Genomic DNA, 17,862 nt, shown 5'->3' on the forward strand with positions numbered 1-17,862 from the left:
CAACTTTTACAATCTCATAAGACTGACTCAGCACAACTTCCTTGACCACAAGACTTTCTTAAAACTGCTCTACGAGATCACTACGCAGCACATTAAACGGGATCACAAATACCAACCTTATGAATATTATCCATACCATGACTCTTGAGGCCGGAACCTCACACCATTACTTACAGATATCATACATACACATATAAGTATAACATATGACGCGGAACACACATATAACGACTCATAACTATCACGCCCACCATTACTCGTGAGGCCAAGACCTCACACAAAGTTTTACACACCTCATGGACCCATAATCGAATCTAACTAGCTAATCCTGATCACGTAAGTTACCACTTGACAATGAATATCTCTTATCTGGACTTAACTCAGGTGCCCTTCATAACATATCTTCTCTTACACAAAATTATCACCACCCGACGAACGTAGCCATATCATCAACACCCAACTAACAGCGAATACCTCATATATCCACATCTTATACTCCCTCACAACCATACATACTAATCGGTCTCCACAAAATCAACCCCATTAGAACAACTAACTTCCCTAAAGTAACATCATCCTCAACCACTAGTGTCAACAATACAACACCACTATCTTTTTTTTTTTTTTGTGACCGCTCTCTTACTATCACGTCTTTATATAACGAACATCAAGTCCATCAACAAAATTTACCTCTACATTCTTCCCAATTCCATCCTAAATTGTATCGCTACCTAACTCTCCACCAAAATCCCAGATCGTGCAAACACTCCACAAGCTTCTTATTCCCTTAATACCTCGAAACTCACGGCTAACATGTCGTCATGCTCTCCTATATAACCATTAACTCACACCCTCTAGTGAGGCTATCGTACATTTCCATAATTTCCTACCTTCATGCTCCTTAACTCCGGTCAACGTTCTCTCAACTTATTTCCATCCCTCTTTCGGCCTTTTTACTCAATAATACCAATTAATAATTCATCTCCTTTCTCTTTCTACCTAACTGTTTAGTAATTTGCTTATTTTCCCATAGCTCCACAACTCTAATTCCATTAATTCATATCAATGTCTTATCATTCTTCTTATCATTTATCCTCTCTCATCTTGGTTCTCACTCACCCTTGTCGCCATCAAGTCCACACACTAACAATTACTCTTCAATTATTCATATCTCCCTTTCGTATCTCTAGAAACCCAAAAAAAAAAATTTACCTCATACCGTTAATTTCCCAAACAATTATACACTAGGCTCACCCCTTGATATTCCAAATTCCCAAACTCAGTCACTATCTACAAATCCACGTCGCGACATAACTCCATCTACGTTCACTACATACCCCTCTACTTCATCCCTCTAAAGCAACCCTTCATTACATATATCCTTAAGCAACATAATCCTAACCATCTCCCTCCATAAATCCTTACACATCCCAATTTGCCACTATTCGCATCCCTCATCTCGACCTTTCATCCTCACATTTATTTACACTTATATCACTCTTACCCATAAACACTGACTTTTATATTACTCAACACACGACTATATCTCTCACCGTATCTCACCAACATGTTCCTCACCTTGATTAGCTCATCATTCCTCCCTTTCCTTTTTCCACTATCCCTCACAACCATCTTAACACATGTCTTCCTTACCCAACACATGTCCTTCACAAGCCAGAATTCTCCCGTCATAGCCTTTGGTAACTTACGTATCCAGACCGTCATATATATAAAAGAACGCTTTAAGACCCAAAACATACATGTGTACATACGCTACGACTCAAAACAATGTAAGAACATAGCCGCCGACTCATAACAAAAGTAAGAACATAGCCACCGATTAAAAATTAAGGTAAATACATAGCCACCGACTGAAAATGGCCGCCCACTGAGGTACTCGGTCGAGTATGTAGCATACTAGGTCGAGTACAGGGTACTCGGTCGAGTAATGAGACTACTCGGCCGAGTTAACGAATCTAGAAGCTAAACAGAATTATCACAGAGAGATTACTCGGCCGAATATGGAATACTCGGTCGAGTATAAAAGATACTCGGCCGAGTAGGGACTACTCGGTCGAGTATCGGCGTAGTTCTCAGCACCGTCCAGTTTACATAAAACAGTCATATCTCACTCGTTACTTGGTCAATATGGGCGTGTGACCTATCGTTAGAATTTTAAGAAGACAAGCTATCACCTCCAATTAGAATTATAGCAATATCTATTTTAGAACTCAACTTATGACAGTTTTAAGACAACCCTTTGGTAATCGATCTTCATATAAATCAAATTTTCTAAACCAAAACAATTTGAACATGCATAAGGCAACAACAACAACTCAATACTTCAAGAAAGCAGTACATAAATGAACTCTTATCGTACTCACATGAAAATTAAACACAACATTCATAAATATATAGACGCATGCCCTTAATCATATGTTACTACCAACAAACCAAACATTAACATCATCATGCTCATTTATACACGTACCACTACCATTCATCATGCTCAATATCGTATTAAATAGGTAACATGCTCAACATACTTCATGCTCAAGATCTATCATATGCGAATTCAAAATCTACCTTTCATATAATACCATGTTCCAACACTTTCACCATGTCATCCAACCACTTCACAAGGCTCAAGTTACAAGTATTACACACACATGACTCAAACATACAACAGTTCCCCCCCCCCCCTAAGTGACCGGCTTGAGATCGTAAGGGCCTTAATGCAACTTCGGGACGTCTCCCAAGTCTTTGCGGTAGCTCCAAACAACTCTCCCCGGGTTCATTCTATTTAGACTCCCTACGTTCATTGGGTTCATTAGTTTTGGGTGCCGGGATCGTCGGCTCTGATACCACTTTGTAACACCCTCTCATACCAAGGTACCTTACCAAGGACTACCCTAACATGAAAGGCTGTTACCATCTCGGTTGCCCGAGGTAAGTATATATCAAAAGCAACAATCCAAAAACACATTTATTAAAGTATAAAGAGTTAGCGATTACATTATCTCAGACCAACTCAAATATAAAAGTATAAGGTCTCAATACAACTGAAATCAAAGATAACTAAACTTGTAACAGCGGAAGCTAGACTCGAAGTGATGACTGTCCCATAGCTAAACATCTACATTACCTGTCATAATCAGCTCACCATCCCCGAATGGATCACCGCAGGTTTTACAAAACAACACAGGGTCAGTTACTGCATAATCAAGATAAGATAAACAAATAATGTAACCGGCTGATCATCCTCCACAGTAACTGACTACACACCAAAGTGTGTAGCCCTGCCGGATTACCCATCGCAACAGGTAATCTACTCCGCCGGTGAGGGACCGCAGCCCATCCCCACCAAGTCCAGCTCATCAACGAGCGACTATCAATCCTTGTCCCTTTATGTTCACATCCCCTCCCGTGACGGGTTCAACAGAGGGCGAACTAGGGTGTGAAGCCACTCCCGCAAGTGACTCCACCACAATCAACACAATCATCACCACACCACAGCATCACAGCTGTCACAACACCACAACCGTCACAACACAACCACATCACCACCGTCACCACAGCACCCATGCTCCGATGATCAGCAGATAACAACAATTACAAAACAATACAAATCTTAAATCAATTAACAGTAACTGAGTAGGAAAAACCCTACCTTTTCGCAATCCGTTATGCCTGCAATCAATCACACAATATGCATAACAAATACCACATCGTCACCTACAACAATGATAATCAACAATCAACACACATATGATGACCAAACCTTAAACCCCCAAATCACCCAAACTAAGGTTTACTAACTTATAAGAACGACAATAGATCAATAAGGATAAGACACTTACTACGACGATCGACACGGAATAAGATGCTAGAACCCACAATCGACGACCTTTGCCTTGGAATTGATGAAGATGATTAGAAGAGAATGAAACGTAGTTTATGTTTTGGAAGAAAAATGGCTTTAGAAACTGACGAAAGATTATATATAACCTCTAATCATTTTAATCAAAACTGCGGAAATATTACTCGTCAGGCCGGATACTCGGTCGAGTATAGACTATAATTGGTCGAGTATTCATCATACTCGGCCGAGTGTTACTCGACAGTAGCCAAACAGACTCCACGACACACACTACTCGACCGAGTAGGCCATACTCGGTCGAGTACCAACCTATAAAATCCGTAGTATTACACATACCTCCTTATCTTTCTTGGGCATGGATGGCCCATCATATTTCGTACCACTTCTTAAGGAGATAGCATTAAGGGTAGCATGTGGTTGCTCACCTTAAGGTGGTAATTGACCCGTTTTCCTTGAAGAGCTAGATGAGGCTAGTTGAGCCATTTGTTGCTCCAACATCTTGATTGCGGCATTTTGAGCTTGCTCATTCTTTTGGATTTGAGCCAACAATTCCTTTTCATTTGTACTATCAAGCCCTCAAGCTTCCCTCCTCCTTGGTTGTTTAGTTAGCCATTTTGTGGTGGGGGTTGATTTTTTTGGTAATTGTGTTGTGGTGACCTTTGTTGGTTTTGATAACCCGGTGGAGGACTATACTTTTGTTGTTGAGGGACCTAGGCATTTTGTTGTGGTGGGGGTTGAGAGTTAAGAACATTGTTGCTAGTATAAGATAAGTTCGGATGGAATTTTGAATTCGGGTTATATGTATTTGAATATGTACCTGGTGGATAAGAACTTTGTCTAAAAGCTTGAAAAGCATTTACCTCCTCAATAGTAGCTCGGCAATGAGCGCTGTAATGACTCGCTCCTCCGCAACCATCACAAACAATGTTTTGACTTGTAGAGGATACGGCATTGAGTTTTTGAAGGGAATCTCTAGCATCTCGTTCCGCCAATTGTTGTTGGAGTAAGGCAATTTGAGCTAACAAGACGGAATTGTCGGAGGATTCTTCTTTACCTTTGAGTGGCACACTTCGGGAATTGACATATTGTGCATCATGGATCGCCATAGATTCGATCGTGGCATGAGCAATCTTGGTGTTAATTTGATCAAACCGCCCATTGTTGGCGGAATCAAGAATCCTTCGGGACTCGGCACAACATCTATTGTAGAATGTTATAGCTAGAAACCAATCATCCAACCCATGATATGGGCATTGCCTTTGCAATTCTTTGTACCTCTCCCAAGCCTCATATAAGCTCTCAAGAGCTTGTTGACGGAATCTGGTGATTTGGTTCCTCAAAGTTTGAGTTTTCTCCGGTGTAAAAAACTTTTGATAGAACGCAAGAGCCAATGTCTCCCAATTTGTGATTCCCATAGAGGTGCGGTCAAGGCTATTGATCCAAAGCTTGTCCTTGTCCTTCAAAGAGAAAGGGAAAATTATTTCCCTTAGTTGGGCTTGAGTGACGCCCGTTTGACGGATCATGGAGCAATAATCGCAGAAATTTTGCACATGCAAATTAGGATCCTCCAAAGGACTTCCCCCAAATTGCTTCCTCTCCACAAGGCTAATGAAATCCGGTTTGATCTCGAAGTCCGGCGCGGTAATTTGAGTAGTTGTGTTACCGACGGAAGCATGGCCGCGGTGGGCTTTGAGTGATCGGAAAGTTTCACCATCTTTTTAGTTTGAGACGGTGGCGGTGGTGGAGATGATGAACTTAAAACCTCCTCTTCTTCAAGGATTTTTAGATCATCTAAGTAAGACTTTATAGCACTTTCAAGTTGTGCGGGAGAAGCGGCTTCTTTCACTTCTTTCCAAAAACGTCGTCTTCTCCTAAAGGTTTTCTCGGGATCGGAATCCAGTGAAAGTAATTCTCCACTACGAGAGGACCTGGGCATAAGACAACAATTTCTAGAAAATGATAAGTAACAGTCTCAAGGAACAAGTGTTCCTCAAGATAAAAGAAAACAAGATAAAAAATCAACAATTCAAAACGCAATAAAACCGTGCTTCCCGGCAACGGCGCCAAAATTTGATAGGCTTATCGTGTACCTATGCAAAGATAATTACTCTAGACACAAATTAATGTAGCAATAGGGGTAGAACACAAGGAGACGGGAATTGCGTTGTGAAATGCTATGGAAAAATTCTTATCAAGGTCGATTTCGTTTTGTTTGTTTGATGTTGGTTTAATGACTAACAAATGTTAAGATGTAAACTATATGATAAAAGGGAGTCTAGGGGAGTCGGGTCACACATGCAAAGGTAAATATATGATCATGATAAACTCCGTAATAATAACATTGTCAATTGTTTAGGCTTAGAGACACCCACCTTACGATATTAGTGTCAAGCATAGACCGGGTCCTAGAGAAACTCTCGTTTATGACTAGGTCGTCCTACTACACATGTTTAGTCTAATTCAATTACATGCCTCTCGACTTTTAGAACGAATGAACAAACTTAATCAATGAATAAGGCCTTTAAACATAGATTAAACGTGACGATGCAAAAATGTGATAGAAACAATTAGACAATATTATATCAACCTAATTTATCATTTTACATATTTGATTTTGCATAGCTTCCCTAGCCCCTAGACTAAGAAATTTAGCTACTCATATTAAAGTACAAGCTACAAACTTTGTTAAGAGAAATGATAGACATGCTAATGGAAATGATGTAAACTAAATGGTAAAGCATATAATATAAAACTAAACTATGTTATATAAAAGTACTAATGATGAAAACTATGTGATAACTAGATGGAAACGTAAACTAAACAAGCTAGAATTAGAATTACCGAATGGAAATGGAACTTGCAAGGAAGAACAAAGTAGAACCAAATGCTTGAATATATAAATAACCAAATGTTTGATAACTAAAAGCTTAATAATATTAAAAACAAATAGGAAAACTAATGAGAGAAATATTGCTTAAGGCTATTATGGAGTATATAAGACGTGAGAATAATATCCCTAATGACGGATTAAGGCCCCTATTTATAAGAAAATAGGGGCATAATGTAAAAGTCCTGCAGGGGGTCAACCCCGATCGGGGTTGCCAGCCCCGATCGGGGGCGTGGTTATCCGGCTTTATTTCCTTCAATCCGTGCTTAAATGCTCCAAGGAATCTTAAGTAAAGTCTTAACTCCTCCTTAATCACCCGGTTGAATGCAATGTTTGGCATTTGAGAAAGGATCTCTATGTGACTTTAGCATCCTAGTGTAGACACCTCAAAATGTCTACCTAGCCTTACGAGTACCCGATGATGAGGCTCATATTTAATGATTAAATGAAAATTGACAATGTTATAATTAAATGGCTCTTTACACTTATTATCCGAGAAACCAGTAAAATGGCATAAAATCATCCGCAAGCCTTTGTTCCATTTTTCCAAGATTGACATCTTATTTTACATTCAGTCGTGCGTTTTTGTTAATGGGCCAATTATATTAAGGTAAACTACCTTATTAATCCATTGTTAAGTGAAGGCAATCTACCTTATAACTAATACTCATGTTTAATTTGTCCAACGAAGCCCAATTGCTAAGCAAATTCCAAATAGGTTACAAAGGGCAGACGTAATTCTTGAAAGATAAGATGAACATTGTGAGTTTACTTGTTCACACGTGAGCCGGGTCATGAAAGAGGTTTAATATGAGTAGACTTAGTGTTGTCATATAAGTTCAAATGCATTATATTCGGGAAGAGGCAGGACAAGTTCAGAAGAACAATTTTATCATCTTAGATTCCAAATTCCACTTAAATTACAAACTTTAATTCACTATAAATAAAAGACGAGATTCACGACAGACAGAAGAACGGACGGAAACACACAGAAGGCCGAGATTCTAACATATACACACGACCAGATTCCACAAATTCCATACTCTTATACAAGTTAGCGTCTCAAATATATAATCCCAGTTTCAATTCAAACCATTCACATAAATCATCCCAGTTCAATATAAGCGCATAAGAGCCAATAATTAACGACAAAGTCGAAATTTATTAATAGTCAAACATCCAGATAGGCATGAGGGTACCGACATCAAATAAGTTTTTTCTTTACTCTTTCTTTTTCTTTAATTCTTTTCTTTTGTCTTTTATTCATTTTCTCTATTTTATTGTATTTACTAACCAAGTTTATTTGTCCTTGTCTCAAATTTATATCGTCTTATGTATAAAATTGTATAATTAACCTTTTTCATTGTTAGTTTCGTCAAATATATAATATTATAAATAAATAGTAGAGGCCATCAGTTTGATGGGCGATCCGGGTGCCTAACACCTTCCCTGATCGTACCTTTTACTCCTGAATCCGCAATATTTGGTTCAGGCCGGAGTGACGGATCAGTCCCCATTCCAGGGATCAAAAGGGGCATTTTCCGTTAACTTTATTTTTGTATGTTTTTTTATAAAACCTACTGGCGACTCCACTTATTTACTTATATTTACTTAAAGTTAACGGAAAAGGCCCCTTTTGATCCCTGGAATGGGGACTGATCCGTCACCTAGGCATTTGTTGACTTGTGAATTATGGGCTTGACTTTGCATTTGTAATTCTTCAAATTAATCCATCATTTTATCCATGCAAGTCCATGCACATCTTCCATGTTGGTCCATCATCTCTTCTTTAGCTTAGCTCATGCTTCTAGTATTTGTACTTGAGTAGAATTGGGCTCATTTTAGCTCATTTTCCTACAAAACATGAGAAAACATACAAATGGAACTAGAAAGCAAATATTAGCTCATAAACACTAATTTTGTGCTTAATACATATAAAATGGAGCTAAATAATGGGGTAAATATGTATAAAATATGCCCTTATCACCTTATTTCCAACCTTATCACGATTCACCAATGTAAATCCCATATTATCCTTTCGAACACCATTGTTGTTATCTACCCACTTATATCGGAATCAGGTATTTTGAAATAATGTAATCTAATTCCAATATTTCTTGAATTACACCATAATATTCCATTTTTCCCCAAATAATAGGATGTTTATCTTTTGAACTAGCAAAGTACATCGCCTCAAATTTAGAACAAACAGAACTATTTTGCATTGTGCTCAACTCATCTTGCGCACGGGTGTAAAAAGTATATCTATTAATGGCAAAACAACTATAAAAGGTTGCTCTCGCATTTGGACCTAAGCCGAAACGTAGTAACCTAGGAGATATGTCATCACCATAATGATTCTTATAATCTAAAACAATATTCGTAAACCACTCTCCAAATCTCTTGTTATGCTCGCTTACAATCCACATCTCGCTCTTGGTTGGGTAAACGTCTTTGAGCTCATCTTGGTGCTGCTAAATATAAGGTTGCACCTCATCCTCGTTGTGAAGCACGTACGTATGTGATAAATGCAACATGTCACGTGTCACAATTTTTTCAACATGATCCCTAATGCCTTTTCTCGCCATCCAGTCACTATGGCGATTCTTAGGAACTCCAATTAACTCGTCACTGGAGAGGTGCGCGTAACAATATGCAAGAGTTTCATCGATAATAACGCGCTCAGCAATACAACCTTCTGGCCGATACCGATTAGATGTGTAGTCCCTGTACACTTTCATCAATCTTTCGAAAGGATACTAGTATCTCAAGTACACGGGGCCAAGATACAAAATCTACCTAATTAAGTGAACAGTCATGTGTACCACGATAGTGAAGAACAAGGGTAAAAATACATTTCCAACTGACAAAGAGAGGTGACAACGAGGTTTTTCAAAGACTCCACATCAGCAGGATCAATGATTTTCTCACAAATAGACTGGAAGAAGACACAAAATCTAGTTAAAGCATATCGTACCTTGTCGGGCAAAATGGACCGAATAGCCACAGGTAATAATTGTTGCATCAAAGTGTGACAGTCATGTAACTTTAACCCGATGAGTTTTAGGTCCTGCATCGACACAAGGCTTCTTATATTCGATGAATAACCCTGTGGCACCTTAATTCCATTCAAGCATTCACAGAAATATTTTTTCTCATCCCGTGAAAGGGTAAAAGCTGCTGGCGGCAAAAATGTACGATTACCTCTCTTCTCTGGTGTCAACTCCGACCTAATACCCATCACTGTCATATATTCCCTAGCTGCTTTGTTATCTTTTGTTCTGCCGGGAACATTCAAGAGGGTGTTGGTGATATTATCACAGACATTTTTCTCAATGTGCATGAAATCGAGATAATGCCTGACCTCCAGGTCAGGCCAATATGGAAGTTTATCAAAGAATATCGATCTTTTCTTATACCCACTGGTAGACAATTTAGAGCCCTTCTTCCCATATAATATCTCAATTTCCTTAACTTTCTTTATAAACTTCATGCCTATTCAAAATCTTAGGACTCGCACGAGGCTCGGCGTACCCATTAAACGCCTTATGAAGCTTACGATAGGGATGATTACGGCATAACCCCCTACGATTTCCCATGTACATATGCTTGCGAGAATGCTTCAAGTATTCTGATACAATATCCTCTCCACACAACGGGCAAGCCTCTTTCCAATGCACAGTATGTCCACAAAAGTCGCCATAAGCGGGATAGTCAGATATTGTACACAACAGCATTGCTCTCAAATTGAAAGTTTCATTCTTATATCCATCGAATACTTCTATCCCACAATCCTACAAAATTCGCAAATCATCTAGAAGAGGTTCCAAATAGACATCTATATTGTTTCCAGGTTGTTTAGAGCCAGAAATTAACAACGAGAACATCAAATACTTTCTTTTCATGCACACATGTGGAGGTAAGTTATAAATAGCCAACACTACTGGCCAAGTACTATATTGACTACTCATGTTTCCGTGTGGGTTCATTCCATCAATGAACAGCTCTAGACATAAGTTTCTAGGTTCATTGCCGAATCCGAGATACTTAGTGTCAATCGATTTCCATTGTATACCATCTGTCGGGTGTCTTAGCATTCCATCATTTATTCTTCCAGCTTTATGCCAAGTCATCATACTTGCATCTTCTCCATTCGTATAAATCCTTATGAATCTTGGTATTATTGGAAAATACCACAACACCTTAGCCGGGATCCCTTCCTTATCCTTATAACTCCACTCAAAACAAACCGGACAGTTAGTTAAGTTTTGATATACTTTTCGGTACAATAGGCAGTCATTTGGACATGCATGTATTTTCTAATATTTCATACCCGCTCCTCTAATCAGTTTCCTAGCCTCATATGTTCTAACGGGAAGAACATTACTAGCTGGAAGCAAGTCGTTTATCAAGGCTAATAAACTGATGAAACACGTGTCACTCACCCCATTTGCCCCTTTGATAATATACAATTTCACCACAGCCGACATTTTAGTGTACTTAGAACCGGGGTACAGAGGCGCTTCACACTCTTGCAACTTCTCATACAGGTTGTTTAGGTCATCCAAATTAGTGTCATCACCTATATCTTCAAAAGCATTCGACTCATCATCTTTCTCTTCATTCAACTTGTCGCCCGTATCAACACCAGCTTCGGATGTACTACCAATATCTGCTTCCAACTCAACAAACTCGGCATCACTCAGCCTTTCGTATTCCGCACCTATCCCCTCATCATCGTCTTCTTCAAAACTATCCTCTTCCTCTAATGATTCCCCATGAAAAATCCAACGGGTATAGGATCGACTAAAACTATACTTTTCTAAATGAATTTTAACGTCCGGAAAGGCCATATACCTAATATTACCACGTCTTTCACGGCATGGAATACTAGAAGAACCTTACAAATTTTTCAAAACTAATTCATAAAATTCAGTTAAACCATCCTTCTAGTTAGGGTCACTCTTATTTGCATCAGTCATCCAAGTTCGAGCCATATATCTACATTCATAAGATAATTAGAATAATCCTAAAACCATATCTAAATAAAGAGAAAGAACAGACAAAACGTAGGTTAAAGAAAGACATGCATAGACAATGAGAAAGAGACGATGACAACAGTGACGGAGATGACAGAGGAAAAACAAACAACTATTGAGGAAAAACAAACAAAAACAACTATTGAATTATACCCATCAAACAAATAATCAGCAACATCAAACAAACCAAAACAAAAATATAAAATATTTAGAGATATACCTGATGATAAAGAGAAAGAGACGATGAGAAAGAGATGACGAAAACGACGACAACAGTGACGGAGATGACAAAGCGACGGCGACGGAGAGTATCGACGGTGAGGGAGAGTGTTGACGGTGAGGGAGAGTGTGCGGTTGTTTGTGTGTTTGTGTTTCTGTTTGTGTTTGTGTGTGTTTGTATTTGTGTTTGTGTTCGTGTGATATTCTGGCGTTTGTTTTTGTTTTTCTATATATTGAATGTATTGACAACGGTTTTGTATATTATTAAACGTTGACAATACTATTGACAACGGTTCTAACAAAGAAACCGTTTTTATTACTTTCATTATTGACAACGGTTTTACTTATATATCCGTTGTTATTAGTATTGACAACGGTTGCATAAATTAACCGTTTTTATTATTTTTCACTAATTTGTGCCAAAATAAAATAACAACATTATTATGTATTATGCGTTAAACCGTTTTTATTACTTCATTAATGACAACGGTTCTTATTTACCTAACCGTTGTTATAAGTAATTACAACAGTTCTTTGTCTTGTAACCATTGTTATTACTTCTCACTGAATTCCGCGAAATAAAATAATCCCATTAACAACGTTATTACGTTTTTGCGTTAATATGCGTTGTACAAGGGGCGTTGTTATTGCCTATATTTGTAGTAGTATTTAATGGATATGCACAATCCATTTGTGTTGAAATTTTTGTTTCTAATTTGGCATATTACTTGAATAAGAGGTTTTGAAAAAGAAAAGAAAAGAAAAATAGAAAAGAACAAAAATGTGAAAAGAAAAGAAATTCACTTGTTATGTATTTAAATTATGTTTGATGAGAAAAAGTCGAGCAACACTCCTTACGCATCATTAAAGAAGTAGAAAAAGGCGTTACAAAATAAAGTGGGCATTTGATGTTTTTCCAAGGTGAGTCGGGTTTACACAATTTTTGTTTGATTTTGGGAAACCAAATTCTTGTTAGGGTGTAGACGTTGCTCATTTGTTGCAATAAAGGGAGTATTTGATGTTTTTCCAAAGTGAGTCGGATTTATACAATTTTTGTTTGATTTTGGGAAACCAAATTCTTGTTAGGGCGTATACGTTGCTCATTTGTTGCAATAAAGTCGGGAAAAAGGAATTTTGACAAGTCCTTAATATGAACTTCACATTATCCAAACGGTGCTTGCACCAATCCCGTTCCGACCTATCCCTAAGCCCCGTTACAACCCTTTGTTTCATTTTGTGTGCATTCTCCCTTTTTGCATCTCACATGGTCGTAGGATAGGATTACACATTAGATTGCTGGCACGTTTTATGAGTTGTAGTAGGAGAGTATTTTTGTTACATTTTGCACAAGAAAACAAATGTTCTTCAAATGTGTGATGTAACACCCCCATTTATTTAGGAGCCTTTAGCAAGACATTCCCAAATAAATAGGACTGTTACCATCTCAGTTTCCCCAGGTAATGAATAACAAAGTACAACAAACCAAAGTACTTTAAATAAAAATTTAGCGATTACATGTTTATTACAACTTAACCAAAATAAAACTTAATATAAATTAAAGTACAACTCGCAGCATAAAATAAATAAGTGATTAAACAATCTATGTGGTCTAGACTTCTAGGTAGACTGGCCAAGTCCTCACGCATTCCCATAAGCTCCCAAGTCAGCTAATCTTTAGTGCCTGTCAAATCTGCTCCCCATTATGGTTCATCACAGGTGTTCACGAATACAATGTCAACCACGAGGTTGAATAGGAATAACCAACAACAATACAAGGTGAAATGATATGATATATATAATGCAAATACAACTGAGCTCATCATCCGAAACTCCCGTTCATCCCGTCAATCCCTGGCCCGGGATATTCATCATTCCAACCGAAGTTAAAGTATTCACCATCCCAACTGAAGTTGAGGTATTCACCATCCCAACCGAAGTGGAGGTATTCAACTATACGCCATGCCAATATAAAATCATCTCAGACACGAGGCTGAGGTATCCAATGGAAATGAAATTCTAATATAAATAACTAAACAACAAATAATCCAACGATGTATAATCCACATCCATTAACCCATCCAATTTCACAAGACTTTTATAAATTCCACAACCAACAAAGATAAGACGAGTTGAGTAGTTATCCTACCTTTTAAGCAAATCCAATTAACGCAGCTAAATCCGATTTAAAAGAATTCCTTCAACGAAACTGTCACCTAACAAATATAATAACTATAATTACCATATAATCTAATTATATAAATTATAAAACAATTGAATTAATTAATTAATTATATTAATTATTACGTAAACTAGTAATTAAAACCCGTCTTAAAACCAAACCATGTACAAACCCGTGCTATCCCAGTACAAACACTAAATAACACCCACCAGCCACGTCATACACCATAATATATTGATGTGTTAAATGTCATGTATAATGACAAACAACCACACCAAAATGCATCCTCATCAACACTCACGACAACACGCCCAAAACCACCCATCTAGCCACGACATCCTACTCTTCCTCAAGCTCCACCGTGAGCCACCGTCATCATCCACCCAGCCTCACACCAAAAGTCAGCTGCACCACCACAACCGGCTGCCAAAACGCAACACCAACAATCTTCAAAACAACAACCCAACAATCCGAACTCGGAACCTAGCTACACAGTTTGACACCACCACAACCCAACTCAACCACCACCGACATCAGCCCAGCCACCGTCCAAACACCTTCCCTAACCACCAAACACGACCACCATCTCACGGCCAACCCCATCGTGCCCTAACACCATACCCACAACACCACTCCAAACAACAACACACAATGACTTATAACAACCCAACCAACCCGTTTAAGCAACCCAACCCGACACCCACCAAGACCTGCCACCGTCAACACCAAGAGCCACCACTGCCAGTCACCTTGCACCGGTCCTTTCATCAACCCCAGCCTCCATAAGTGGTCCTTAACCCCGTGCCCTAACAATCGACAGAAACAACAACCACAAACTCCAACACCCTTAGCACAACCACCACCAAACGCCACCACTGGCCACCCTATTCCACCCACCAAGGTCGACTCACCACCATGGTACCAACCCTACCTCCGGACAGGTCTGGTTCAGACTATACGGTGGTCAATTTCATACAAAACCGTGTTTTTAACATTACAACACCCAGATTCGAATTCCGACCACCCACCGCCAAAGACAGCACCTTTAACCACCCCTGATCTCCCCCGACGGCCGACCCACCACCGGGAACCAACGCCCAACCCAGGTCTGGTCTAAGTTAGACGAACCAAAGGTCTAAACCGTGTGACATTCACGGTTGCAACAACCACAATAACCATTATTACGCCGGTCAACTACCCCATTCCCACCGGTCAACGATAGTCTAATGTGGGTCTAGCCACCCCCTGGTGGTCCACGGCCAAGATCACGGTCAAATCAAGTCAAACGGTGGTCTAATATGGCAATTACATACGTGAAGTTTACATTGAATTAATAATTACATACGTGAAGTCACACATTAGGACGCAATAACTATCGAAAAAGAGAGTACCAAGGTGGGCGGGAGAACTCATGCTTGAAATTTCGTTTTCCGCCAAAATGAAATTTCGTTTTCCGCCAAGTCCTAGGGTTTTTAACTCCTATCTCTCCGCCAGCCTCTAGCCGCATTCTTTCACTCACCTACCCTTTTACCATCTTCTTCATAAAGTAAATAGATCTCATCATTAACTCACCATTTTACCTCTTATCCACCTCTAGTATAATTTTATGTTCATTTTCTTTCTTTCACAACATGAGTTTCTTCATCCCTTTATCAACTCAATAAAATACCTTCCATATGAACAAAGAGTAATTTCTATTTCTTCCAAAAATTTATAGTTCCGAATCAACACTAATTATTGAGTACAATTCTCATTTGTTTCGAATTTGGTCATTTTAAAGGTTAGATCTTAAAAATTCTACCATTATTGCTACTGTTATCAAACGTTTGGTCTTATTGTTGGTCTACTGATGATCTTCCATCTTAATTGTTAGAATGTGACTCGTATGTCGCATTGATATGTCGGAGTTTGATTACGGTGGGAAATAAACTTATGGAAGAAATAAAGAATTAAGATGGTACGTGAATAAAGAAGCGAAATTCGAGCAAGCAAATAGCGAGTCGCGCGTGTGTGATTGTTACTGAGTTCCATGCTCCTTTCTACGTGACTTTCCTTAATCATGGAAATTAGAAAGGTCAAAGGAATCTTTGGTTTCCTATTTTTAGTGTGGCTTTGGGTTTCACGTTACGTCTTTGCTTAAGCCTTTGTTTCTATAGTTTAGTTTATTTGATAAGTTTGTTTATTATATTATTTCCTAATTAGATTAATCTTTGTTAGTGTAACTTAATATATAAACTCTACCCTAACCTAGTTATTTTTTAAGGAGAGATTTGTGAGGCAAACATTGAGATTTTTAAGAGGCAGATCTAGAAAAACTCTGTGCTCATCTTTTGTAATCTGTAATTCTCCCGACATAGTGAATTATTATCCCTCGCCCTGGTGGATGTAGCTATCGCATTGATAGTGAACCACGTTAAATCTTTGTGTCTTTTTATTTTTTCATCTACTCCGTATCGCTTCCGTACAACAATTGGCACCAGAGCTTAGGTTTTTTGGATCAAGGGAGGAGAAGATGGCAACTAACACTATAAGGATTGAGAAGTTCGACGGGAGGACTAGTTTTGCACTATGGCAGATAAAGATGAGGGCTTTGCTAAAGGAGTGGTGCATCTGGAAACCCTTGATGCCGGGTTTCTCCACGAAGGTGACGAAGACTGAAGCTTCGGCTGCGGGTGCTGAATCTAGGGTGACTGAGACGGAAGATCTTGCCTTGTTAACAATGGAGGAGAGGGCTCATTCATCGATCTTGTTGATTTTTTCAGACGATGTCCTAACTGAGGTAGCCGATGAGTCGACTGCAATGGGGTTATGGCTGAAATTGGAGAGTTTGTACATGACAAAGTCGCTCACCAATAAGTTGTTGTTGAAACAACGTCTGTTCTCATTCAAGATGCAGATAGGTATGTCAATTCGTGATCATCTAGACAAATATAATACTATATTACTAGATCTGCGTAATATAGATGTTAAGATTAAGGATGAAGATCTTTTTAATTCTCGCTGGTTTCTTTACCAAGTCGTATGGGAATTTTGTGGATTCTTTTGTTCTTGGTTATGAAACATTGACCCTAGAGGAAGTGAAGTCAGCACTTTGCACTAGGGAGTTGCGACAAAAAGCAACTGTTGACTTAGAAAACGGATCAGGGGTAGGTTAAGTTGTTGATAATACTAAAAAGGGTGGAGTTCGGAAGAAAAAGGCTAAGGCTAATATTCCAGACACCAATACTGCTGATAATTCTGTTATCTGTTATCTATGTAAGGAACCCGGGCATAAAAGACCTAGTTGTCCTAAGTTGAAAGCTAAGTCTAATGCGGCTGTAGTTCAAAGTAAGAATTTGGAGTACGATTCTGAGGTGGACTATGCACTTGTGGTTGATTCTGTTCGTCCTATTGATCGTTGGATTCTAGATTCGGGGTGTTCTTATCATATGTGTCCACACAAGAATTGGTTTAATACTTATGAGTCCTTTAATGAGGGTCGCGTTGTTGTTGGTAACAATGCTACTTGTGAGGTAGTGGGTATTGGGTCAATCAAGGTGAAGACGGCTGAGGGTAAGAAGTGTACTTTGACTAATGTGAGACATGTTCCACTTTAGGAAGAATCTTATATCACTTAGTTTATTAAGTGATTTAGGATATGAGTTCCGAGTAAAGGGAG

The 17,862-nt window shown here is 38.8% G+C and overlaps 1 non-coding gene across 1 annotated transcript; it reads left to right on the forward strand.

Annotated features, from left to right (window-relative positions):
- Window positions 1-5,116: 5,116 nt before the first annotated feature.
- Window positions 5,117-5,223, forward strand: LOC141635012 (small nucleolar RNA R71). The gene has a single exon (XR_012539722.1). It is a non-coding gene; the product is annotated as a small nucleolar RNA R71 (small nucleolar RNA).
- The last annotated feature ends 12,639 nt before the right edge of the window (window positions 5,224-17,862 follow it).

The sequence above is a fragment of the Silene latifolia genome, chromosome Y (assembly GCF_048544455.1).
Source record: "Silene latifolia isolate original U9 population chromosome Y, ASM4854445v1, whole genome shotgun sequence".
NCBI lineage: Eukaryota > Viridiplantae > Streptophyta > Magnoliopsida > Caryophyllales > Caryophyllaceae > Silene > Silene latifolia.